Genomic DNA, 27431 nt, shown 5'->3' with positions numbered 1-27431 from the left:
AACATCTTGCTGCATGAAAAACTCCCAGTCACTTGTGTACTGCTTCCAACAGAGTGCATCCTTCATTGGCCAAACAGATGGAAGTAGGAAGATGCGAGATCCGGAATGTAGGGTGGTTGAGACTGAACAGTACAATGAAATTTTGTGAGCTCCTCTCGGGTGTGTAGACTTGTGTGAGGCCTTGCATTAGCTTGGACAAGGAGAAGTTAGTTTGCTTTATGTGGTGACGAACACGGTGAAGTGGTATCTTCAATTTTCTAAGCGTAGTACAACAGACTTCACATTGATCGTTGCACCACGAGGGAGGACATCAAACAGAATAACCCCTTCAGAGTTCCAGGAGACCATCGCCATGACTTTTCTGGCTGAGGGTGCGGCTTTGAACCTTTTCTTCAGAGGAGAATAAATGTGGCTCCACTCCATGGATTGCCATTTTGTTTCCAGTTCGAAATGATGAACCTATGTTTCATCACCTGTGACGACATTTGACAAAAGATTGTAATGATCAGCCCTGTAATGTGCAAGCACGGATTCTTCTTCGTTGCCCTTTACAGTCTTACTTCAGGGGGTGAGGAACCCAGGGGGCACACACCCTTCAGTACCCCAACTGGTGGATGAGTGTGTCACCACTACCAGCAGAGACGTCCAGTTGTGCAGCGAGATGATTGATTGTGATTCGCATATCTTTAAGAACCGTAACTACCTCGAATGAGAGTGACCGCGTGTCCCAAGATTGTAGGAGTCACAGCTGTGTGCGGCCGTCCGGCATGCGGGAGATCAGACAGACTCCTCACCCAACGACTCACCATGCTTTTGTTCACTGCCATATCTCCATAGATATTCTGCAAGCTCCTATGAATGTCTGCGATGCTCTGATTTTTCGCAAAAAGAAATTCAGTGACAGCTTTCTACTTCTAACTCACCTCCATTACAGACGTCATTTTGGAGCCTATGTATAGCGCCACCACCTATCGAAACTTCGTGAAACTACTGGAACTGAAGCGGAATATTCTACTATGTCCAGTAACATATTCAGTATTTTTTCGCCCGAAACTGGCAGAAAAAAAATTGTGTTGCAGTACCTATTGGACGTGCCTCGTAGTGCCTAGACGTCTAAATAATTCTGCTGTCTCTACACACCCCATGATATTCTCACTATGACTCAATGCAATTTGCGGACACTCTCATAGTTCTCCATCAATAGCGACTGCTAACTAGGAATGTTGTCTTCTCAATGAAAGTCGTAAATCTGTGCTTCGGAGTGTAATTGCAGGAGCTGTACTGAACTGCCTAGCTGGTACTGAACCGTGCTGCCTGACTGCTGAATGGAAACTGTGCAAGTGTCTGCGGTGCGTTGTGTTTTCTGCCGCTCGGCAGAAGGATTCTGTCCATGGAGGACAGCACTCTCTTTGGCGGCTGGCAACACTGTCTGCGGATGAGTATGATGTAAAGATGGATGCGGAGTGGAAGCAGAATCTGGTCCGAATTTGTAAACGCCATCTTGAGGCTCTGTTCGATTGCGCCCGGTACACATCATCCGTCGCTTGGCGGGGAATGAGGGGTGGGGGGCAAGGCTAGAGGGGCGGGAGAAAACTGATGAAGCCGGTTGCCTTCATCAGCGTCCTACATCCTTCCTTGCCATTGTGCATATTTGGTGGGTGCGTTATGTTGCTCCCTGGCGTTCACCTGCAGTACCGTGAGAAGCCCACTCAAAACTGCAGTGAGGGGCAGCTGGTCAAGCGTTTGTCATCTTGATGTCTGTTCTCTGGTCTGAGATGCGAGGTGAGAAGTCCACTTCCGTCGGTTCTTCGTTGGTTGGATGCAGCTGGGGTCCACTGCTGGATGCGCTGGCAGTGGCAGCTCCCAGCTACATCGGAAGGTCCCACAGACAACAGGTATTCTGATTTTATAAAAGAAAACGGTCCAGGAGGTCTGCCTATATGAATCTGAACGCTGTGTTGTCGGATTAGATTTTTATGGTGCTTTGCGACTCTATTTGAGCTTCAGTATTTAACATGACATCGCTGAGCTTCTCTGTGACTATGCCTGGCACCCACATCTTTTTCCCATACCTTTACACTGAAATGAGTACCTGACCATTCAGCTTAAAATATTTTCGTTTGGACTATTGTCGAACCTCAGCCCGTGGATAGATGAACGGCTATTAAGTATACATTGATGTTCGATGGCGTCTTCCACGGAATTTCTCCACTAGAGATTGTTCGTCGTTTGGAGTCGCTCTGTGCTGAGAGAAGAAGACAAATAAAGTATTATCTTTACAGTGTTGCTGAACTGGCTTCATCATGTGCGATTCGAAAGTCCGTACAAATTTTCAGCGAGTCACTTGGTCTCTAGCTGAAACGGTGCAATCCTGAAAGTGTGAAATGCCATTCCTAAGAAGAAAGTTGTGTTCGTTTGTCAGTAACAATAAAGTTTGGCAGTCCTTCAGTAGAGAAAACCTTTGATAAGGCCTGACCAGTCTTTGTTGAAATGTCTACCACATCTGTATCACAAATCGAAATTTGGAGAAGGGGTCAATAAGGAAGAGCCAGTGGTTGCAGAGAAAGCTCCTGCAAAATCAGTATGCGGACGTGACCAGGTTAATAACGCCTGTGGCCACAGGAAATATTATCGAGGCGTTGATGACTGATGTTTTTGACTTAACTGGCACTTAACCATTTCAACGTCTCTGTAAATATTTGTCGAGTAACTACACCCTCAAGCAAAGCGTCTGATACGAACATTGCCCCTGTGGCATTAATGTAGCATCTGTAGTAGATTAGGTGTAAGTACCTCAGTAATAATCACTCATGTCTTGCCTGATTCTAGGTTTACACAAATTACACATCTGTACACTGTAAATCCTTGCCTCATATTCCAGTAACACTTAATCTATTGTTCATTAATTAACTTCTTATCATTATTCCACGCCCTCTAAACATACTTTTTCATCTCCGGCAATACGGGGTAGATAGGCACAAGTTGTTGTTGTGGTGGTCTTCAGTCCAGAGAATGGTTTTATGCAGCTCTCCATGCTACTCTACCCTGTGCAAGATTCTTCATCTCCCAGTACCTACTGCAACCTACATCCTTCTGAATCTGCTTAGTGTAGTCATATCTTGGTCTCCCTCTACGATTTTTGCCCTCCACGCTGCCCTCCAATACTAAATTGGTGATCCCTTGATGCCTCAGAACATGTCCTACCAACCGGTCGCTTCTTCTTGTCAAGTTGTGCCACAAACTCCTCTTCTCCCCAATTCTATTCAATATCTCCTCATTAGTTATGTGATCTACCCATCTAATCTTCAGCATTCTTCTGTAGCACCACATTTCTAAAGCTTCTATTCTCTTCTTGTCCAAACTATATACCGTCCACGTTTCTCTTCAATACATGGCCACACTCCATACAAATACTTTCAGAAACAACTTCCTGCCACTTAAATCTATACTCGATGTTAATAAATTTCTCTTCTTCAGAAACGCTTTCCTTGCCATTGCCAGTCTACATTTTATATCCTCTCTACGTCGACCATCATCAGATATTTTGCTCCCCAAACAGCAAAACTCACTTACTACTTTAAGCGTCTCATTTCCTAATCTAATACCCTTTGCATCACCCGATTTAATTCGACTACATTCCATTGTCCTCGTTTTGCTTTTGTTGATGTTCATCTTATATCCTCCTTTCAAGACACTGTCCATTCCGTTCAGCTGCTCTTCCAAGTCCTTTGCTGTCTCTAACAGAATTACAATGTCATCGGCGAACCTCAAAGTTTTTATTTCTTCTCCATGGAATTTAATTCCTACTCCGAATTTTTCTTTTGTTTCTTTTACTGCTTGCTCAATATACAGATTGCATAACATCGAAGATATGCTACAACCCTGTCTCACTCCCTTCCCAACAACTGCTTCCCTTTCATGTCCCTCGACTCTTATAACTGTCATCTGGTTTCTGTACAAATTATAAATAGCCTTACGCTCCCTGTATTTTACCCACGCCACCTTCAGAATTTGGAAGAGAATAATCCATTCAACATTGTCAAAAGCTTTCTGTATGTCTACAAACGCCTTTCCTTAATCTATCTTCTAAGGTAAGCCGTAGGGCCAGTATTGCCTCACGTGTTCCAACATTTCTACGGAATCCAAACCGATCTTCCCCGAGGTCGGCTTCTACCAATTTTTCCATTCGTAAAGAATTCGTGTTAGTATTTTGCAGCCATGGCTTATTAAACAGATAGTTCGGTAATTTTCACATCTGTCAACATTTGCTTTCTTTGGGATTGGAATTATTATATTCTTCTTGAAGTCTGAGGGTATTTCGCCTGTCTCATACATCTTGCTCACCAGATGGTAGAGTTTTGTCAGGGTTGGCTCTCCTAAGGCTATCAGTGTTCTAATGGAATGTTGTCTACTCCCAGGGCCTTGTTTCGGCTTAGGTCTTTCAGTGCTCTGTCAAACTCTTCATGTAGTATCATATCTCCCATTTCATCTTCATCTACATCCTCTTCCATTTTCATAATATTGTCCTCAAGTACATCGCCCTTGTATAGACCCTCTATATACTCCTTCCACCTTTATGCTTTCTCTTCTTTGCTTAGAACTTGGTTTCCATCTGAGCTATTGATATTCACACAAGTGGTTCTCTTTTCTCCAAAAGTCTCTTTAATTTTCCTGTAGGAAGTATATATCTTACCCCTAGTGAGATATGCTTCTACATCCTTACATTTGTATTCTATCCATGTTAGGCAATTAAATTTTCATTTACTGGGAAATTTTCCAGAGTGTCTTCACTACTGATATCTACTTAAAAACAAACATCAGCTCATCAGTCAAACCCTTTGGGCGCTTTCACATGTTGTGATTTGAATCTGAATATAATTTAGTAGTCATAATTCGACAGAAGTAGCGCCCACCGTTCGAAACTTTGAGCTGTCTGTGTAGAAACAGTATTTTTTGGTCCAAATATCCTCTTCAGTCCCAGGCAATAGTACACGTGATCTACTATTGTGTTGTGTAAATTGAAAGAGGAGGGGCAAGAAAGAAAAAAAAGGGAAGGGGCTATCATATCAGCTGCATCAGATCTTTGTGCGGTATCAGCGGTTAAGAGTGAAAATATATGTCGGACTGGGATTCGAATCCAGGATCTCTTGTATACAAGACAGCTGCTTTAACCACTGCGCAACTGGTCGGACTATCTTGTCGCCCACCTGAGTTAACCCGCACTCCCACCTAGCGCCACCTACCTGCAGTCCCTATCCATGTCTTCCATGCTCACTACTTTGAGGTCGGACGTAATTGTGCATCTGTGCTGAATGTGGTAGATTCATAGTTCATTGAGGTGAATCAGTTATATGAATGTGTGGTATCTGCACTATTTGACATGTCCGAAAGAATAGACGTCATGCATTCATATGTTGTTGTGTTAGCTGCTTTGTGTTAATGCTAGTTAACAATGAATGGCTTCCAAAAAATTTTTTGAAACTGTAGTGAAAATTTTTTGTAGACGACATAATAATTGATACCGCAGGACTGGAGCTGTAAAATTACCGTAGGCTACTGTAGACAGTCAAAAGAAAGATTAGACTACGGTAGTTTTCCTAGTAGCCTTGGTCAGTTAAGTTGGTAAACGCGTTATCTGTATATTTGGTGAGTTGCAGACCTATCAGGCGATACCTCATTTCGATCACTTTGTTTGCGTAAGCGATCAGCTTCTTATTATATTCCACTACAAACAAATGGTGAACCGCCTAGAAAGTGCATATGTTAGGAAGAACTCCGCTAATAGCTGGTAAAATTGTTGTTTATTGAAGCGTAACCTAAAGCCGCATCATCAGGTGCGATTTACATGGTAAAAAGCAAAGTACAGTGTCACCACATTTTGTGGAGATTAAAATTAATAAAGCAATGTCTAAAATATACACTACTGGCCATTAAAATTGCTACACCACGAAGATGACGTACTACAGACGCGAAATTTAACCAACAGGAAGAAGATGCTGTGATATGCAAATGATTAGCTTTTCAGAGCATTCACACTAGATTGACGCCGGTGGCGACACCTACAACGTGCTGACATGAGGAAAGTTTCCAACCGATTTCTCATACACAAACAGCAGTTGACCGGCGTTGCATGGTAAAACGTTGTTGCGATGCCTGGTGTAGGGAGGAGAAATGCGTACCATCATGTTTCCGACTTTGATAAAGGTCGGATTGTAGCCTATTGCGATTGCGTTTTATCATATAGCGACATTGCTGCTCGCGTTGATCGAGATCCAGTGACTGTTAGCAGAATATGGAATCGGTGGGTTCAGGAGGGTAATATGGAACGCCGTGCGGGATCCCAACGGCCTCGTATCACTAGCAGTCGAGATGACAGGCATCTTATCCACATGGCTGTAACGGATCGTGCAGCCACGTCTCGATCCCGGAGTCAACAGATGGGGACGTTTGCAAGACAACAACCATCTGCACGAATAGTTCGACGACGATTGCAGCAGCATGGACTATCAGCTCGGAGACCATGGCTGCGGTTACCCTTGACGCTGCATCACAGACAGGAGAGCCTGCGATGGTGTACTAAACGACGAACCTGGGTGCACGAATGGCAAAACGTAATTTTTGGGATGAATCCAGGTTCTGTTTACAGCATCATGATGGTCGCATCCGTGTTTGGCGACATCACGGTGAAGGCACATTGCAAGCGTGTATTCGTCATAGCCATACTGGCGTATCACCCTGCGTGATGGTATGGGGTGCCATTGGTTACGCATCTCGGTCACCTCTTGTTCGCATTGACGGCACTTTGAACAGTGAACGTCACATTTCAGATGTGTTACGACCCGTGGCTCTACCCTTCATTCGATCCCTGCGAAACCCTACATTTCAGCAGGATAATGCACGACCGCACGTTGCAGGTCCTGTACGGGCCTTTCTGGATACAGAAAATGTTCGACTGCTGCCCTGGCCAGCACATTCTCCAGATCTCTCACCAATTGAAAACGTCTTGTCAATGGTGGCCGAGCAACTGGCTCGTCACAATACGCCAGTCACTACTCTTGTTGAACTGTGGTATCGTGATGAAGCTGCATGGGCAGCTGTATCTGTACACGCCATTCAAGCTCTGTTTGACTCAATTCCCAGGCGTATCAAGGTCGTTATTACGGCCAGAGGCTGTTGTTCTGGGTACTGATTTCTCAGGATCTATGCACCCAAATTGCGTGAAAATGTAATCACATGTCATTTCTAGTATAATATATTTGCCCAATAATACCCGTTTATCATCTGCATTTCTTCTTGGTGTAGCAATTTTCATGGTCAGTAGTGTAGTTTTCCCAGGAGCCTTGGTCAGTTAAGTTCGTAACCGCATTATCTATATGTTAGGTGAGTTGCAGATCTATCAGGCGCTACCTCATTTCGATCACTTTGTTTGAATAAGCGATCAGATTCTTATTAGATTCCACTACCAACAAGTGGTGATCGGCTTGGAAAGTGCATCATGTTACGAAGATCTCCGCTAACAGATGGTAAAATTGTTGTTTATTAAAACACAACCGGTTTCGCTGCCTAAAGCCGCATCATCAGGTGCGAATTGCCTGGTAAAAAGCAAAGTACAGTGTCACCACATTTTGTGGAGATTAAAATTAATAAAGCAATGTCTAAAATATACTTAAAGCGCTAAAAGATCATAGGCATACCCATCACTTCTCGCCAAAATTTACTATTCAGTGAAACACTATGGCGAGCAAAAGGTAAAGAAGATGTGCTTCATGTTTTAAAATTAGCCTGCATCTGAAAAGAAAAAAAAGAGAAGACGTAGAAGAAGGGGTTACGGGAGAATACGGGTTTGGTAGTAGGAATGGGAGAGGAGAAAGACTGACTGAGATCACCCATCAATTCCAGCTAGTAATAACGAATACTCTGTTCAAGAATCACAAGAGGAGGAGGTTTACTTGGAAGAACGAGGGAGAGACGGGAAGATTCCAGTTAACTTACTTCTTGGTCGGTCAGAGAGCCCGAAATTAGTTATTGGATTATAAAGCACAACCAAGAGCAGATACAGATCAAAATCTAGTAATGACGAAGTGTAGGCTGAAGTTTCAGAGGCTAGTCAGGAAAAATCAGTACGCAAGGAAATGGGATTCGGAAGTACTATGGTATGAACAGACACGCTTTAAGTTCTCTCAGGCTACAGGTACTGCAATAATGAGTAGATCAGTAGGCAGTTCACTTGAAGAAGAGTGGATATCTCTCAAAATGGAAATAACAAATGTTGGACAGACAAACATACGTACAATGAAGGTAACTGCGAAGAAACCTTGATTAACAGAAGAAATAATTCCAATACTTGACGAAAGAAGAAAGCACAAAAATGTTCAGGGCAAGACAGGAATACAGCAGTATAAATCCTTTAGGAATGAAATAAACAGGAAGTGCAGGGAAGCTAAGGTGAAATTACTGCATAAAATATTTGAAGAAATCGAAAAAGAAACAATTGTTGGAAGGACTGATTCACGACTAAAACATGACAAGTGTCATAACCCAATTTTTTAGAAACTTCGCTCAATGGAAGAGGGATCAAAATAAGCGAACATCTGTCTCAACTTATCAATAGGCACTCGACCGTTTCTGAGAAAATGACGGTCAAAGTTTTCAAGTACTTTACGTGCCTTTAAGTGAGCAACAAAGATCAGCTGAAGCGGTGGCACAGTCGTTAGCGTCGAAGCTTCATGCTTTTTGCGCCCCGAGTTCGATTACCATTTTTATCTTTGTTTTTCACTTATCTACCCATATCAACAGAAGATTTCTCTGTGAATGTTTCGCAATGTATATTGAAATAATGTTGTCCTTATTCGTCTACTAATTATATGGTTCAAATGGCTCTGAGCACTATGAGTCTTAATATCTGAGGTCATTAGTCCCCTAGAACTTAGAACTACTTAAACCTAACTAACCTAAGGACATCACACACACTCGCACGGTTCCAGACTGAAGTGCCTAGAACCACTCGACCACATCGGCCGGGTACTAATTATATGGCTGATGAATAAATGTAAAAAAAAAACAATAAATAAATTATAAAATTACTGGAAATTATTTTTGCTGATGTATCTGTAGTGTATCTTTATCCGTAATTAACTGGAAGCTCCAATTTTTGATAAAGTGATACTTCACAAAAGACTGCCGCGAAGTTATTGCCAACGAGTGAAATCTTCAGCAATGTTAACGGCGTATCCATCCCCAGTAATACTGATACGAAGAAATGTCACTGTAGTGAACCTGCCTCCGAGCGATGCTCCTCGTGCATACAAGTGAATGCACTAAATCTTCCTGTCGAATAAATTCAAGAATAATAGATACCAATTAATATAAGGATGGATGTAAGAATGAAATATAAGACTATGAGAATTTAAAAAGATTTTAACCCCTGAAAATACCACACACTCGTATATTATATAATAAATATATGACACGTATTATAAAACCTAGTTGTGATTTTACAATTAATGTAACGCCCTTGTATCCCCTAACTTGATCAAAAACATTGGTGTAGTAACCTTCTGCGGACAAGGTTAGATAAATGAAAAACAGAAAACATTAAAATAAAACAAATAAATTTCGAACGCGGGACGAAAAAGTGAGAACCTGTAAACGTTACCACTCTACCATCAATTGGCTGAGATAATAGCCCGCTAAAAGACATGTAAATTACGTCGAAAACTTTGACCGTCGTTTCCACAGAAACAGTCGAGTATCTACGGAGAAGCCGAGAAAAGTCTTCACTTATTTTGACTGCTCTTCCACTGCGCGAGGTTTCCGAGAAATTGGTTTATGGCACTTGCCCTGTTCTCCTCATCAGCATATAGAAAATCAAAACAGGAATGAGCAGTAACATTAAGAGTGCAATGGGAATTCCACTGTTAAATGCAGATGAGGGAGCAGACAGGTGGAAAGAGTACGATGAACCCCTCTATGAGGGGGAGGAATTATCTGATGACGTGAAAGAAGAAGAAACATGAGTCGCTAGCGAAGCAATAGGGGATCCACTATTAGAATGAGAATTTAACAGAGCTTTGGAAGACTTAAGATCAAATAAGGTAGAAGGGATATACACTCTCCCATCGGAATTTCTAAAATCATTGGGGCAAATCTATGAGACTGACAATGTGCCATCAGACTTTTGGTAATATATCATTCATTCAATACTGAAGATAGTAATGATAGATAAGTGGGAGAACTATCCTATCAACTTAACCTGTCATGGATCCAAGCTGCTGACAAGAATAGTACACGGAAGAATGGAAAAGAAGATTTAGGATCCATTATATGATTATCAGTTTGGCTTTGGGAAACTTAAAGGCACCAAGAGACAGCTCTGATATAGCGCTTGTTAGTGAAAGTAGGACTGGGAAAGATAGGATACCTTTATGAGATTTGTCTTCCTGGAAAAAACGTTCGACAACATAAAATGATGCAAGGTTTTCGAAATTCTGAGAAAAATAGGAGTAAGTCATATGGAAAGACAGTTGATCTATAATATGTATAAAAACCAGGAGGGAACAAGAACGAAATGCTCGGATTAAAAAGGATGTAAAGCGGGGGTGTAGTCTTTCCTCCATACTGTTCAAAATATACATCGAAGAAGCAATGACGAGAACAAAAGAAAGGTTCGAGAATGGGCTTAAAATTCAAGATGAAACAATATCAAGGATAAAATTCGTTGATGACATTTTTATCCTCAGAGAAAGTGGAGAAGAATTACAGTATCTGCTGAATGGAATGAACAGTCTAATGAGTACAGAATACGGACTGAGAGTAAATCGAAGAAAGTTGAAAGTAGTAAGAACACCGATAAACTTAATATCAGAATAAGGGATCACGAAGTGAACAAAGTTCTACTACATGGGCAGCAAAATAACCCATTACGCCGGAGCAAGGACATAAAAAGCAGTTCAGAACTTGCAAAGAGGGCATTCTTGACCAAGACAAGTCTACTAGTATCGAACTTAGGACTTCATTTGAGGAAGAAATTTCTGAGAATGTATGTTTGGAGCACAGTATTGTATGGACTATGGGAAAACCGGAACAGAAGAGATTCGAAGCATTTGAGATGTGGTGTTACAGAAGAACGTTGAAAATTAGGTGGGTGATAAGGAATGAGGAGGTTCTCCGCAAAATCGACGAAGGAAGGAGAGTATGGGAAAAATGTTTGGGGAAACACTGACAAGAGGAAGAGATAGAATGATAGGACGTATGTTAAGACATCAGGGAATAACTGCCATCGTATTAGAGGAAGCTGTAGATGGTAAAAGCTTTAGCGGAAGACAGAGATTGGAGTACATCTAACAAATAATTTGCAATTTTTACTATGAGGTGAAAAGGTTAGCACAGGAGAGTAATTTTTGGTTGGCCGCATCAAACCAGCCAAAAGTCTAATGACTCAGGATAAAAGAAAACAAAAAAGCTTTCCGTACGCCTGTAGGTTAACGATTGAAATTGCCAATCCGATGTGAATCTGAAAAGTGAATGGCATTTTGTTAACACGAAGATTTACTGATTACTACTCGTTATGCCCAGAAAAGATAGCATTCGTGTGACGTTTCGTCCGTGAAAGTTTTTCAATTTGTACATGTTCGTTATGAACATTACTTAAATTTTTATTGTTAAGCCCAGTCGTATGTTTGAGTGTCCGCTTGGTCTGCCGATTGTGCTTTGTTTTCACTCGTCAGCCGTAAGTCAAATCTTTCTACAGTAATTACAAGGTGCGTTAACAAAACAAACAAAAATTTTGTCTCTTTCGTGGCTTACACCATAGATCGAACAAGATTACAAGCTAGAATTCGTAAACATATTTACTGACTGTTTCAGTCGATTAGTGTGAGTGTCCTATGTTTTTTGGGTCTGGCTGTGCTGGTCACTTGGCCACGCCTGCTGTTTACGTGAAGTGAATACGTCAGTGGCTTCGCACTCTATTGCCTTAGGAGAAACCGGCATGAACCATTGACCTTGCCGTTGGTGGGGAGGCTTGCGTGCCTCATCGATGCAGATAGCCGTACCGTAGGTGCAACCACGACAGAGGGGTATCTGTTGAGAGGCCAGACAAACGTGTGGCTCCTGAAGATGGGCAGCAGCCTTTTCAGTAGTTTCAGGGGCGACAGTCTGGATGACAGACTGATCTGGCTTTGTAACATTAACCAAAACGGCCTGGCTGTGCTGGTACTGCGAACGGCTGAAAGCAAGGGTAAACTACAGCCATAATTTTTCCTGAGGGCATGCAACTCTACTGTATGGTTAAATGATGATGGCGTCCTCTTGGGTAAAATATTACGGAGGTAAAATAGTCCCCCATTCGGATCTCCGGGCGGGGACTACTCACGAGGACGTCGTTATCAGGAGAAAGAAAACTGGTGTTCTACGTACCGGAGTAAGGGAAGTCAGATCCCATAATTGGGCAGGTAGGTTAGAACATTTACAAAGGGAAATGGGAATTAGTGAAGTTCGGTGGCAAGAGAAACAAGACTTCTGGCCAGGTGAATACATGGTTATAAATACAAAATCAAATAGGGGTAATGCAGGAGTAGGTTTAAAAATTAATAAAAAAAATGGGAGCGCGGATAAGCTACTACGAACAGCATAGTGAATGCATTATTGTAGCCAGGATAGACACGAAACTCACGTCTACCACAACAGCACAAGTTTATATGCCAACTAGCTCCGCAGATAATGAAGAGATTGAAGAAATGTATTATGCGATAAAAGAAATTATTCAGAAAGTTAAGGGAGACGAAAATTTAATAGTCATGGGGGACTGGAATTCGATAGTAGGGAAAGGAAGAGAAGAAAAATTAGCAGGTGAATATGAACTGGGGGTAACCAATGAAAGAGGAAGCCGTCTGGTAGAATGCTGCGCAGATCATAACTTAATCATAGGTAACACTTGGTTTAATAATCATGAAAGCAGATTGTATACGTGGAAGAGGCCTGGAGACACCAGAATGTGTCAGACAGATTATATAACGGTAAGACAGATATGTAGGAACTAGATTTTAAATTCTAAGACATTTCCAGGGGCACATGTGAACACTGACCACAATTTTTTGGTTACGAACCGTAGATTAAAACTGAAAAAAACTGCAAAAAGGTAGGAATTTAAGGAGGTGGGACCTGGATAAACTGAAAGAACCAGAGATTGTAGAGCGTTTCACAGAGACCATTAGGGACGATTAACAAGAACAGGGGAAAGAAGTACAATAGAAGAAGAATAGTAAACTTTGAGAGATGGAATAATAAGGGGAACGAAGGTTCAAGTACGTAAAACGACGAGGGCAAGTAGAAAACCTTGGGTAACAGAAGAGATATTGAATTTAAATGATGAAAGGTGAAAATATAAAAGTCCACTTAATGAAGCAGGTGAAAAGGAATACAAATGCCTCAAAAATAAGATCGACACGAAGTGCAAAATGGCTAATCAAGGATGGCTGGAGGATAAATGTAAGCATGTAGAGGCATACATCACTGCGTACAGGAAAATTAAAGAGACCTTTGGAGAAAAGAGAATTACCTGTATGAATATCAAGAGCTCAGATGGAAAACCGGTTCTAAGCAAAGAAGGGAAACAAAAAGGTGGAAGGAGCTTATAGAGAGTCTATACAAGGGCGATGTACCTGAGGGCAATATTATGGAACCGGAAGAGGACGTAGATGGTGATGAAATGGGAGATACGATACTGCGTGAAGAATTACTGGAAGAAGACGACCTCGGGGAACATCAGCTTGGATTCCGTAGAAATGATTGAACTCGGGAGGCAATACTGATCCTACGACTTATCCTAGAAGATAGATTAAGGAAATATAAACCTGCGTCTCTAGCATTTGTGACTTAGAGAAGGCTTTTGAATATGTTAATTGGAATACTCTCTTTCAAATTCGGAATGTGGCAGGGGTAAAACACAGGGAACAAAAGGCTATTTATAATTTGTACAGAAATCAGACGGCAGTTACGGGAGTCGAGGGCCCTGAAGGGGAAGCTGTGGTTGAGAAGGGAGTAAGACAGAGTTGTAGCCTATCCACGATGTTGTTCAAGCTGTATATTCAGCAAGCAGTAAAGGAAACAAAAGGAAAATTTGGAGTAGGAATTAAAATTCACGGGGAAGAAATAAAAACCGATGTCATTGTAATTCTGTCAGGGACAGCAAAGGACCTGGAAGAGCAGTTGAACGGAATGGACAGTGTCTTGAAAATAGTATGTAAGATGGACATCAACAAAATCAAAACGAGGATAATGGAATGTAGTCGAATTAAATCAGGTGATGCTGAGGGAATTAGATTAGGAAATGAGATACTTAAAGTAGTAGATGAGTTTTGCTATTTGGGGAGCAAAATAACTGATGATGGTCGATGTAGGGAGGATGCAAAATGTAGACTGGCTATGGCAAGAAAAGCGTTTCAGAAAAAGAGAAATTTGCTAACATCGTGTATAGATTTAGGTGTCAGGAAGTCTTTTCTGAAAGTATTTTTATGGAGTTTAGCCATGTATTGAAGTGAAACGTGAACGATAAATAGTTTAGACAAGAAGAGAATAGAAGCTTTCGAAATGTCGTGCTATAGAAGAATGCTGAAGATTAAATGGGTATATCATGTAACTAATGAGGAAGTACTGAATAGAATTGGGGAGAAGAGAAGCTGACTAAAAGAAGGGATCGATTGGTAGGACACTTTCTGAGGCATCAAGGGATCACCAATTTAGTATTGGAGGGAAGAATGGAGGGCAAAAATCATGAAGGGAGACCAAGATATGAATACACTCAGCAGATTCAGAAGGATGTAGGTTGCAGTAGTTACTCGGAGACGAAGAAGCTCGCACAGGATCGAGTAGCATGAAGGGCTGCATCAAACCATTCTCTGGACTGAAGACCACAACAACAACATCCCCACACGATGGCAAATCAGGCGACCAAGCGGGCCAAATAATAGGGCCACTTGTGACGATCCATCTACCAGTGTAAACATCGTCTAATACCTCCTGTACATCAGACCAGTCTCTGGACAGAAGACCACAACAACAACATATGCACAAATCAGTGACACACAGTTTGAAAATATGTATTTTTTTGACTAAGCAGCTCCCTCTTCAATTTATCATCAGCTGAGTGCGTGATAAGCATATCGCGAATTAGAGATTCTGCGTAAGATTTTGTACATTTGTCATTAACAAAATGAAATTTAAATTTCAAATAGACAAAACGTTGTGTGTGTGGCTTGAGACTATGTTGTTGTTGTGGTCTTCAGTCCTGAGACTGGTTTGATGCAGCTCTCCATGCTACTCTATCCTTTGCAAGCTGCAGCCTACATCCTTCTGAATCTGCTTAGTGTATTCATCTCTTGGTCTCCCTCTACGATTTTTACCCTCCACGCTGCCCTCCAGTAATAAATTGGTGATCCGTTCATGCCTCAGAACATGTCCTACCAACCGATCCCTTCTTCCAGTCAGTTTGTGGCACAATTCTATTCAATACCTCCTCATTAGTTATATGATCTACCCATCTAATCTGCAGCATTCTTCTGTAGCACCACATTTCGAAAGCTTCTATTCTCTGCTTGTCTAAACTATTTATCGTCCATGTTTCACTTCCATACATGGCTACACTCCATACAAATACTTTCAGAAACGACTTCCTGAAACTTAAATCAATACTCGCTGTTAACAAATTTCTCTTCTTCAGAAACTCTTTCCTTGTCATTGCCAGTCTACATTTTATATCCTCTCCACTTCGACCATCATCAGTTATTTTGCTCCCCAAATAGCAAAACTCCTTTACTACTTTAAGTGTCTCATTTCCTAATCTAATTCCCTCAGCATCACCCGACTTAATTCGACTTCATTCCATTATCCTCGTTTTGCTTTTGTTGATGTTCATCTTATATCCTCCTTTCAAGACACTGTCCATTCCGTTCAACTGCTCTTCCAAGTTCTTTGCTGTCTCTGACAGAATTACAATGTCATCGGCGAATGTCAAAGTTTTTATTTCTTCTCCATGGAATTTAACACCTACTCCGAACTTTTCTTTTGTTTCCTTTACTGCTTGCTCAATATACAGATTGAATAACATCGTGGAGAGGCTACAATCCTGTCTCTCTCCCTCTTCCCAACCACTGCTTCCATTTCATGTCCCTCGACTCTTATAACTGCCATCTGGTTTCTGTACAAATTATAAATAGCCTTTCGCTCCATAAAAATTATAATGACTGTTGGTGGATCGCCAATAACAGTCACAAGATGATAGGAGAACTTCCTTTATTGCAATACGCGTTTCGGGCAAAGGCCGTCATCAGATGATCAAAATACAAAGTTGCTGAAAAAATTTTAGATGCAAACAGTGTCATGTCACACCCAAAAATCCACAATGAGTGGGTAGTAGTGCCAAGTGATAAACATCATTCCCTAGTCAGGCCCTTGAGTCAGGAGTGAAAAAAAGAATCTGTGTCTGGCAGCCGCAACATGGACTTGTGAATCAAAACATTTCACAATAATTTCTTTAAAATCAGAATAAGAGAGAGTAATAGGTTCGCATGTAGATGACACTTTCAGAAGGAGTTGAAATGCAGTGGGGTCTACAATGCTAATAAAACGGACATCATCTGATATCTAAACCTTGACGTAGTACTGCTCCAGACGCTAGCATAGTTGTTCCAGGTCTCAACAATCCGATCGAAACGCAGAAATGGTAGCACTGGCATCTTAAGTGATTTCAAGACGCTTTTAGCCGATACCATCGCTCACTGAACACAATTTGAAACACCCCATAGGTTTGTTCTTCTTTATTATAGACGATCTACAATTTGAAATTTAGTCCAGCACCCAATTTAAGTTTAGCAGAGAGTGCTTTATAAAATTTGAATGCCACAATACATTTCCCTATGCCAGTGTCATTTCTTTGAAGTATAAGCTTAGCTTTATCTGTTAAAATTGGATCTGTAGCATGGCGATCTGACAAACCTTAATTTACAGCTTATGATAAATCCTTCTTCTTGCAGAGCTCATCAGGTAGATTAAACCCCATATCACCGTGAGCCAAATGATTTTTCAGTTTCGTTTGAGAGTCCACAGAAAGTTTATACAGGAATATTAAGTTCAAATGGCCATTGATGGAGACAACCATCACGACCTCTGATGCACTTCCTAGCACTCATGGTATGCTACTGCACTGTCTGAGGTTTGTACACACCGTTATATGCCAAATCGAGAGTGTTCACCCAACTGTTTTGTGATGCTGGAAAGCTGAACCACTTCACTAAATTCCTGTTCCCACAACTCAAGAAACACGTCCAGCTCAGAACTTTTCTGTAATTCCTCTGCTATTTCTTCGCCGTCACTGTCCTAGGAGATGCAAACTATCAGGTTTGTCCTCTGTACTTTGGACACTATGAAGTTCTCTGTCGACTCAAGACTCTGTCGACTCAAGACTTTTGTAGTTCGAAACACGCACCAAATCGCCTACATTGAACTTGTAAATTATTAACACAGGTCTAATAATGTTAAAGAATTTCTTACTGTTTGGGTTTTTCAATCGTCCTTTTGGACCTTTGTCCTGTCTATGTACGTTAGTCATACACAGTATTTCAGTGTATGATCTCTTTTCTTTCCGCAAATCCTTTTTGGCTTTCGAAGTTTGTCGGAATATTAGCTCCACTTGTAAGTAGGCTGTTTAGGTTTTCTTATTGGTAACGCCACGTAGCGCTCTGTATGAAAAATCACTGGCTGTGCTGTGTGCAGTCTGTGGCTAGTTTGCATTGTTGTCTGCCATTGTAGTGTTGGGCAGCTGGATGTTAACAGCGCGTAGCGTTGCGCAGTTGGAGGCGAGCCGCCAGCAGTGGTGGATGTGGGAAAGTGAGATGGCGGATTTTTGAGAATGGATAATCTGGAGGTGTGTCCATCAGAAACAGTACATTTGTAAGAATGGATGTCATGAACTGCTATATATATTATGACTATTAAGGTAAATGCATTGTTTGTTCTCTATTAAAATCTTTCATTTGCTAACTATGCCTATCAGTAGTTAGTGCCGTCCGTAGTTTGAATCTTTTATTTAGCTGGCAGTAGTGGCGCTCGCTGTATTGCAGTAGTTCGAGTAACGAAGATTTTTGTGAGGTAAGTGATTTGTGAAACATATAGGTTAATTTAGTCAGGGCCATTCTTTTGTAGGGATTATTGAAAGTCAGATTGCGTTGTGTTAAAAAATATTGTGTGCTAGTTTAAGCATAGTCATGTATAATTTTTCAAAGGGGACGTTTCATATGGCGACCCTGCCAGGATACAAACCTGGAATCTTCATGAAGAAACACTTGAGTCACAAATTCTTTCTGATTTACAATGGACCTTACAAAATCCGGCGTATACCACATGATAATTGCGTTGAAGTTGAAATTCTGCGTACTAGGAAGAGTAAAGGATTGCACCACACTTCACATGTAAAACCGTTTATTGAAAGATAATCTGCTTTTTAACTTAGCCTTTGCCATAAAATTTTTCACTTCACGCTACTAGTACACGTTTTCACACTTAGAAACTGTTAACATGCAACAATGTTTTGAAGTTAACTATCCAGTCTAGAACCTAGGGAACATATTTAGACAGTATTTATGAGTGCATTGTTATAGTGAACAGATGACACAGTGTTATTGTGTGTGTACATTCTTGCTTGTTAGTTGCATGATTACGTAACGACTATAAGACTCACATACTTAGAACATATACCGGTACTGCTAATGAGATTTTAATGCAACATTTTGGTTTACTTGAAAATACATTCTGGATTTAAAGTACTTTCTGAGAGATACCAGATGACACAGTGGTTAGTTTATTTGACAGCTACACGATTATATCATGACGATACTAATGAGTGACCATTTACAATGTTGCTTTTGAGATGTTTCTGTTTTATATCTGCACAGTTTTTCTGAATTCTTTATGGAAAGTAAAACATGTTTTAGCAGTAACTTTTGTGGTATAGCTACAATGAGACAGCCTTTTTCGTAGCACAACAATACGTTACATTATAGTACTTTCTTGATCACGGTAAGGTACGTAATAACTACAATATCTATACGCAAAGCATTTCACTTTTGTTTATGATGAGGGAAGTACATTGATTTGAGCAGAACTTTGCTTACAGAGGACGATAACTACGACACTTCCACAGAGATTATCTTACATCAAGACGCACAGTTTAGCGTTACAGTACACGTATTTGAGTGATTAATTTTGTACTTAAACATTTATTTTTAAAGATTTTTGAATTACAAAGATACAAAGGTTTTCCATGATACATTTCATTCCATTGCTGTAATCTGTAACACCTGAGGGTATAATTCCATTAATCCTCAGGGGGGTACATGCTTACTTTGTGCACCATGTGTTTGGCAAGCACAAGGAGCCCTAGCTAATATGGTATTTGCTTATGCAACTTTACACATCGGTACCATATTTCTCTAACACATAAATTACACAGCTATCTGATCATTTAACTGGGAGATACAAACATTTATTTTACTACATCAGTGACAGATGTTTACATAATTACACAGTTGGATAACTTCACACTTGTGAAACTGTATTTTGTCTGTACTTTGTGAACTGTTCATATTTTTTTGGAACCATTGTGATGCTGTGAGAGCTTTGAATGATGTATTTGGTATGGGATCAAGATTTTTAAAGTACGAATGAGGTAGATGACACTATTGAAATGAGTAGAGAATTTTTTTAGGTTTTGAAGTTATTGCAGAAAGCTACAACTTTTTTGAGATTTGACTGAGGTGTTATGATGTTATTATTATGATGACAATGTGTAGTATGCTGTTGAGGTATGTTTATGATCAATAAGCTGATGCTATATGAGGAATTTGATTATGCTATGTATTTGTTATGATGAAATATTGAAGAAGTGTCGATGAATATGTATATGTGTAATAAGGTAAGGAATAATGAGTAGTGGTTAGGGACTCTGGTTTGTGAAAAAGGTTGTTGGAAACCAAGAATCGTACTTTAAGAGTTATGAAATGTATGTACATGCGTGAATGTATCACAAAGACGGCGAAAATTTTTTGGACACTGTTATATTTATAGGATTTTGTTTCTACAGATCTGTAACGCAAATTCTTGACCTGTGAAATTCTTTTTATATGAGACTGTGACTGTAGCAGAAACTGCTGTCATAAATATTTTGGTAAGTAAGGTAAGTGACCTTGACATAATGAGTTTTGGGCGCCCAGCTGAGAGATAGTCATCTGACAAAAGAAAGCCATTAGGTGGAGAAAAAACAAGAGGCCATTATCCTCGCTATTGACATTTCCTTGTCGAAAGTATCGCAAATACGACATGCTCAAACTTGAAAACATATAATTACACTGTGGATCTCTTAATTTATGATATTTACTGAAATGCCTAATGAAATGATGAGAAACATTTTACATCTATTTTCTTTCTAGTTGAGAGATTTCTTTTGCCTTGTGAGACGCCATTTGCCTAGTGAATGACCTTTCATTTGCTGCTTTATATATACATGTGCCTATTTTGTTTAATATCTAGTTTCTAGCTGCACTGCAGCATTGGTTACAATAAAATTTAATGGATGTACTAATATAGATATTTTATGCCTACAGATCCAGTAAATAATAACTTTATGATCTACTTAAAAAAAACGAAGGAGCACAAAAAGACATTTGCCTTCACAGGACTTGCATACATAATTTTGTTTTCAACTACTTGGTAATATTTCTCATAGAATAAGTTGTGGTGCACCACTTTAATTACATAGACATTAAGATGTGAATAGACATTTCCCTTATCTGCATTGTTGTCTTTAGTGTAATATTTTTTCTGCTTGAGCTATGTCATGTTTAGGTATAAGTTACTGCATTTGCTGCTGCTGTTTGCCAGGCATAGTGTTACTGAATTTGACTTTGTAGTATTCTGTTAAGCCAGTTTTACTAATGATATATTTTTTTTGTTTGCTGCGCATTGCCTTATATTGGTTGTAATATTGCATTTGCTTTGCTAATTTATGCTGCTTGCTTTGCCAATTTGCATTTTTTATCATTGCTGTTTGTGTTAATTGTTTTGCACTGCTGCATTACCTCGTCCCTTAGTTTAGCATCTGAGCTCAGTAGATTTAAGTTAGCTTAAGATGGGGTAGGCTATATAAGAGAACGAGTTATGATGAATTGGAAGAAATGCATTGAGAAGCTATAAGAAAATGGTTGGCCAAAAAAGGATTTTGAAAGAGGATGAATAGAATACAGAAAGCAGGCTTAGATAGGACTTTCTGGGAATAATGATGAACGAAGGGAGATCTCCATGCAAAATACTGCAGTAAAACAAACCCTGTCCTTTCCTTTTGTATCATTTCGCTATATGTTTGTGTACCCTTGTGTATTTGTGTTCTTCCTGTCTTTATGTGTTTCTCTGATAAGAGATATGTTGTAGAATTTTCCTAATAATGTGGTATTTACTTTGTAAATATGCTTAGACATTATTTATTCCGTTTTGTTTTAATGCTCACGTGTGAAGTTGATGTTTCGAAAGTTATTCTGACCTTTTATGTATTTACTTATGTCATAATACCTGTAACACTGATGTATATGTCATTTCGATTCTTTTGTAAAGCCTGCATTACCACAAATGTTATCTGTATTGTTATGTTCTTGAATAATGTATTTTGTACCTTTGTTATTGTATTCTCATGTTATAATATTGTAATTGACACCAGTTCATCAAATTAAATAACTTGTAAGCATTCATTTCACTGCACATACACTCCTGAAAATTGAAATAAGAACACCGTGAACTCATTGTCCCAGGAAGGGGAAACTTTATTGACACATTCCTGGGGTCAGATACATCACATGATCACACTGACAGAACCACAGGCACATAGACACAGGCAACAGAGCATGCACAACGTCGGCACTAGTACAGTGTACATCCGCCTTTCGCAGCAATGCAGGCTGCTATTCTCCCATGGAGACGATCGTAGAGATGCTGGATGTAGTCCTGTGGAACGGCTTGCCATGCCATTTCCACCTGGCGCCTCAGTTGGACCAGCGTTCGTGCCGGACGTGCAGACCGCGTGAGACGACGCTTCATCCAGTCCCAAACATGCTCAATGGGGGACAGATCCGGAGATCTTACTGGCCAGGGTAGTTGACTTACACCTTCTAGAGCACGTTGGGTGGCACGGGATACATGCGGACGTGCATTGTCCTGTTGGAACAGCAAGTTCCCTTGCCGGTCTAGGAAAGGTAGAACGATGGGTTCGATGACGGTTTGGATGTACCGTGCACTATTCAGTGTCCCCTCAACGATCACCAGTGGTGTACGGCCAGTGTAGGAGATCGCTCCCCACACCATGATGCCGGGTGTTGGCCCTGTGTGCCTCGGTCGTATGCAGTCCTGATTGTGGCGCTCACCTGCACGGCGCCAAACACGCATACGACCATCATTGGCACCAAGGCAGAAGCGACTCTCATCGCTGAAGACGACACGTCTCCATTCGTCCCTCCATTCACGCCTGTCGCGACACCACTGGAGGCGGGCTGCACGATGTTGGGGCGTGAGCGGAAGACGGCCTAACGGTGTGCGGGACCGTAGCCCAGCTTCATGAAGACGGTTACGAATGGTCCTCGCCGATACCCCAGGAGCAACAGTGTCCCTAATTTGCTGGAAAGTGGCGGTGCGGTCCCCTACGGCACTGCGTAGGATCCTACGGTCTTGGCGTGCATCCGTGCTTCGCTGCGGTCCGGTTCCAGGTCGACGGGCACGTGCACCTTCCGCCGACCACTGACGACAACATCGATGTACTGTGGAGACCTCACGCCCCACGTGTTGAGCAATTCGGCGGTACGTCCACCCGGCCTCCCACATGTCCACTATACGCCCTCGCTCAAAGTCCGTCAACTGCACATACGGTTCACGTCCACGCTGTCGCGGCATGCTACCAGTGTTAAAGACTGCGATGGAGCTCCGTATGCCACGGCAAACTGGTTGACACTGACGGCGGCGGTGCACAAATGCTGCACAGCTAGCGCCATTCGACGGCCAACACCGCGGTTCCTGGTGTGTCCGCTGTGCCGTGCGTGTGATCATTGCTTGTACAGCCCTCTCGCAGTGTCCGGAGCAAGTATGGTGGGTCTGACACACCGGTGTCAATGTGTTCTTTTTTCCATTTCCAGGAGTGTATTTCTGTTGGTCATAGTACATGCGCAATATGTGAAAAAAAGAGGACTGTTAGTGTTTGGACGTGTGTTAATAATTCAGCAAGGGACTGGTTAACAGCATTGCTGGTTCTAAGGACAAGTCCAAAAACTTTGCGAGTGCACAAGTGGTGCTTTATGGACTTGCTATATTCTCTGCAAGACTCTTCGACGGTGATTGTGCACCTGCATAGTCGCAACAGATGACTGCTGGCCGTCTCTACAAGGACTTCAGTGGGTCTGCATCTTTGATGGCCCACCAATACCATTATTTCTACAGTGACTGCACTGGGACTGCACCTCTGGTGGCCCACCAATACCGTAATCTCTACCGAGACTACAGTGGGTCTGCTCTGTGATGACCTACCTACCAATAATCTTCAAAACTTCGACTGACTCTGCTGTGGGTTTGCTCTGTTGTGGCCCATTACGTGTCTGCATGTCAAGAGTCAGCACTGTCTTTCTGTTGGAAGGACAACACTACTTGTTCAAGGCTGCATAGAAATCCACTACTTCCGTGTGCATTTTCTTTTACTGCTCAGACTTTGAAAGAAAAAAAAAACAAAAAAAAAACACTGTAATCTTACTGTGATGAACGAGCAGGACTGTTTTTATGGCCTGTGAGAAAAGTTTAGCTTTTGACCAGCAGTGTATCAATAAGTGTGCGCATTTGATATCTTTGTTATCGTAATTATGAAAATTTTTTTCAAATCTGTATTGGCCACTGCCCAAAACAATTTGTAAAATTTTTTGTGGGGAGCATGGGGGCTATGTAAGTAGGCTGTTTAGGTTTTCTTATTGATAACGCCACGTAGTGCTCTGTATGAAAATCACTGGCTGTGCTGTGTGCAGTCTGTGGCTAGTTTGCATTGTTGTCTGCCATTGTAGTGTTGGGCAGCTGGATGTTAACAGCGCGTAGCGTTGCGCAGTTGGAGGCGAGCCGCCAGCAGTGGTGGATGTGGGAAAGTGAGATGGCGGATTTTTGAGAATGGATAATCTGGAGGTGTGTCCATCAGAAACAGTACATTTGTAAGAATGGATGTCATGAACTGCTATATATATTATGACTATTAAGGTAAATACATTGTTTGTTCTCTATTAAAATATTTCATTTGCTAACTATGCCTATCAGTAGTTAGTGCCTTCCGTAGTTTGAATCTTTTATTTAGCTGGCAGTAGTGGCGCTCGCTGTATTGCAGTAGTTCGAGTAACGAAGATGTTTGTGAGGTAAGTGATTTGTGAAACGTATAGGTTAATTTAGTCAGGGCCATTCTTTTGTAGGGATTATTGAATGTCAGATTGCGTTGGGCTAAAAAATATTGTGTGTCAGTTTAAGCACAGTCATGTATAATTTTTCAAAGGGGACGTTTCACACTAAAACAGTGTCCACTGAAACTCCCTATCGCTAACGTGTGGAGTGTCCTCGTTAAGCTTTCCTCGTTAACCTTCAAAAAAATGGTTCAAATGGCTCTGAGCACTATGGGACTCAACTGCTGAGGTCATTAGTCCCCTAGAACTTAGAACTAGTTAAACCTAACTAACCTAAGGACATCACAAACATCCATGCCCGAGGCAGGATTCGAATCTGCTACCGGAGCGGTCTTGCGGTTCCAGACTGCAGCGCCTTTAACCGCACGGCCACTTCGGTCGGCCGTTAAGCTTCCCTAGATTATACGGCTGATCTCGACTAGCACTGTGACAGTTTATGAAATCGGTGATGATATATGCTTCTTCTCTTGTCCTGTGTATGAGAGCTGTTGAACACTTTCTGTTATGGGTCTAAGTGTTTGAAAGAGAGACTGTTCACACGCCAGCTGTCCCAGTTTTAATACTTGCATTTTACAACGAATTTCTTTCCACACCTCTTCTTAGCTCTCCTATCTCAGGCTCATGTCGACGGATTCTTTAATTCGCCTCCCCCATCATGGATTCATACTACTCGACTTTCATAGACTTTCTCTTGATAAACCTATTAATAAAGCATTGACACTTCCGCTGACTGCTTCAATCTTTGGCTCTACATGTCTCCCACATATATGGATTCAACTATTCCACCTTAGATTAAACTTTCGTAACTGCTGCATTGGTAATGCTATCCAAATCCGTTAACTATGTGTTGACTACTTGCTCACTTCGTTGGATTCTATCATTCAGCTGAGATTCACATTTCACATCCGCCGCCTTGACACTGATATCGAATTCCACTTATCTTGCGTTGATTGTCTCGATTTTTCTGTTGATGTATAAACGCTTCTGCTTCATCCCACTGGAACGAGCACACCGCATAAGTGCGAATTTATCGATAGCCTACAATATACTGACACAGTTGCGTTTAGTTCGCTGCCTTTTATGCAGAATTTCGTTGAAGTTCCATTTATATCGGTCTTCATCCAATTTCCTCGTTTTATCAATAACCAAAAAGCCGTACTGCGAGTTATTCCAGCAGTCTCCACACATGGTAACAAATTCATCCAATGACATGTCGGTTCGTACGTGAGCTTGGTACATATGCTTTAAATTCAGATTGTCTTGAAACTTCCTGGCAGATTAAAACTGTGTGCTGGATCGAAACTCGAACTCAGGACCTTTGCCTTTCGCGGGCTAGTGCTCTACCACCTGAGCTACCCAAGCACAACTCACGCCCCGTCCTCACAACTTTACATCTGTAAGGTTTGGAAGGTAGGAGACGAGGTACTGGCGGAAGTAAAGTTGTGAGGACGGGACGTGAGTCGTGCTTGAGTAACTCAGTTGGTCGCCGGCACGGAAGATCAGCGTGTTCGGGCAGAGAGCTGGTTGGCCTCTGTAATAAAAAAAAACGGAGTGGAAGGATCAACAAAACGAACTTGAACGGTTGTCAAATGACGTCCGCAACGACCAAACACAACGACCAGCAACGAAAAAAAAAAAAAAAGTTGGTAGAGCACTTGCCCGCGAAAGGCAAAGGTCCCGAGTTCGAGTCTCGGTCCGGCACACAGTTTTAATCTGCCAGGAAGTTTCATATCAGGACACACTCCACTGCAGAGTGAAAATCTCATTCAGATTGTCTTGTTTGAAAGCAATAATAACATTCACATTATCCTGAACCAACTGCCTTTGTGTCCTTGAGTATGTCTGCTCAAATAAGATGTTTGAACTTGTATATGGCGGCCAAAGCAAGTATATTTGCAGATCTCGCTCTGATTTTCCACTGCCACATGATGAAATATAAATACACTGTTTGGCTTTACTTTTTCAGGCGGTGGAATATCGCCACTTGCCCTGAGGGTCTGCTAAGCTGCTCCCTTAATGCCATGCAAAATCTCCTGTGGTAGCTGATATTCTGGCTGAAAAAATATATACATGCTCGAAGCATATCCCCTCAGGAAGTGTTAACAGTGTTAGAACAAGATTTGTCTTTCCACAGTCTCAAAGTCCAATAATTAAAGCACGTATGTTATCGGAAAGTAATGATCCATACTGTTTCTTTTTCTTCCGGTTTCCAGCATCATCACTGATGGACTAGTCAGTTACTACAAGACTCTTGTGAAAGGGATGTTTCGTCCACTCAGTCATGATGTCGACTATGGGCTGACATTGGCATGCAGAGTATTTTATAGAGAACTCACACACATGTAGCTCTCTTTATAAACAAATACATATTGCTGGGTGTGCGATCAGTCTTACTTGTAAAATGGAAAACAATAAATGACTTTTTCCTACTTAATGTGTTTTTAAAATAATAGTATGCATGTGTAGACAAAGCAGTTCAGCAGGTACGTAAGACACTACTGAATAAGTGACATCGTTTCAAGACTATTATTTCATACTTCAATAAGACACTTTGAGATACGGACCCCCACAGTTGGGTGCTAGTAGCTGCTTATTGGGCCCCAATAAGCCACGGACCCTGGGCTGTCTCTCAGTGTATTGGACAGTTTAATTCGCCGGCGTTGGGTTCAGCAGCATCGGCGGAGGCAGCCCCAAGGCTCTGGGGGTGGTGCCTTAGGCCGTGCCAGTAGTTGCGGCAGCAGCTATATATTTTTATAGGTAGTTGGATAGGGCGGTGTGGTGGTGGTGCGGGGGGGGGGGGCGGGGGCTTTGTGTGAAATGAACAACAGCTTTTGAAACACACTGTGCTTTAACGATTTTTTTTCATCACAGTTTTCATTGAACAGTTGCAACAGAGAATTTTAAAAATAGCTGCCATCT

This window comes from Schistocerca piceifrons, chromosome 4 (assembly GCF_021461385.2).
Source record: "Schistocerca piceifrons isolate TAMUIC-IGC-003096 chromosome 4, iqSchPice1.1, whole genome shotgun sequence".
Taxonomy (NCBI): Eukaryota; Metazoa; Arthropoda; class Insecta; order Orthoptera; family Acrididae; genus Schistocerca; species Schistocerca piceifrons.
The sequence above is the reverse complement of the archived record's forward strand: the minus strand, read 5'-3'. Positions refer to the sequence as shown.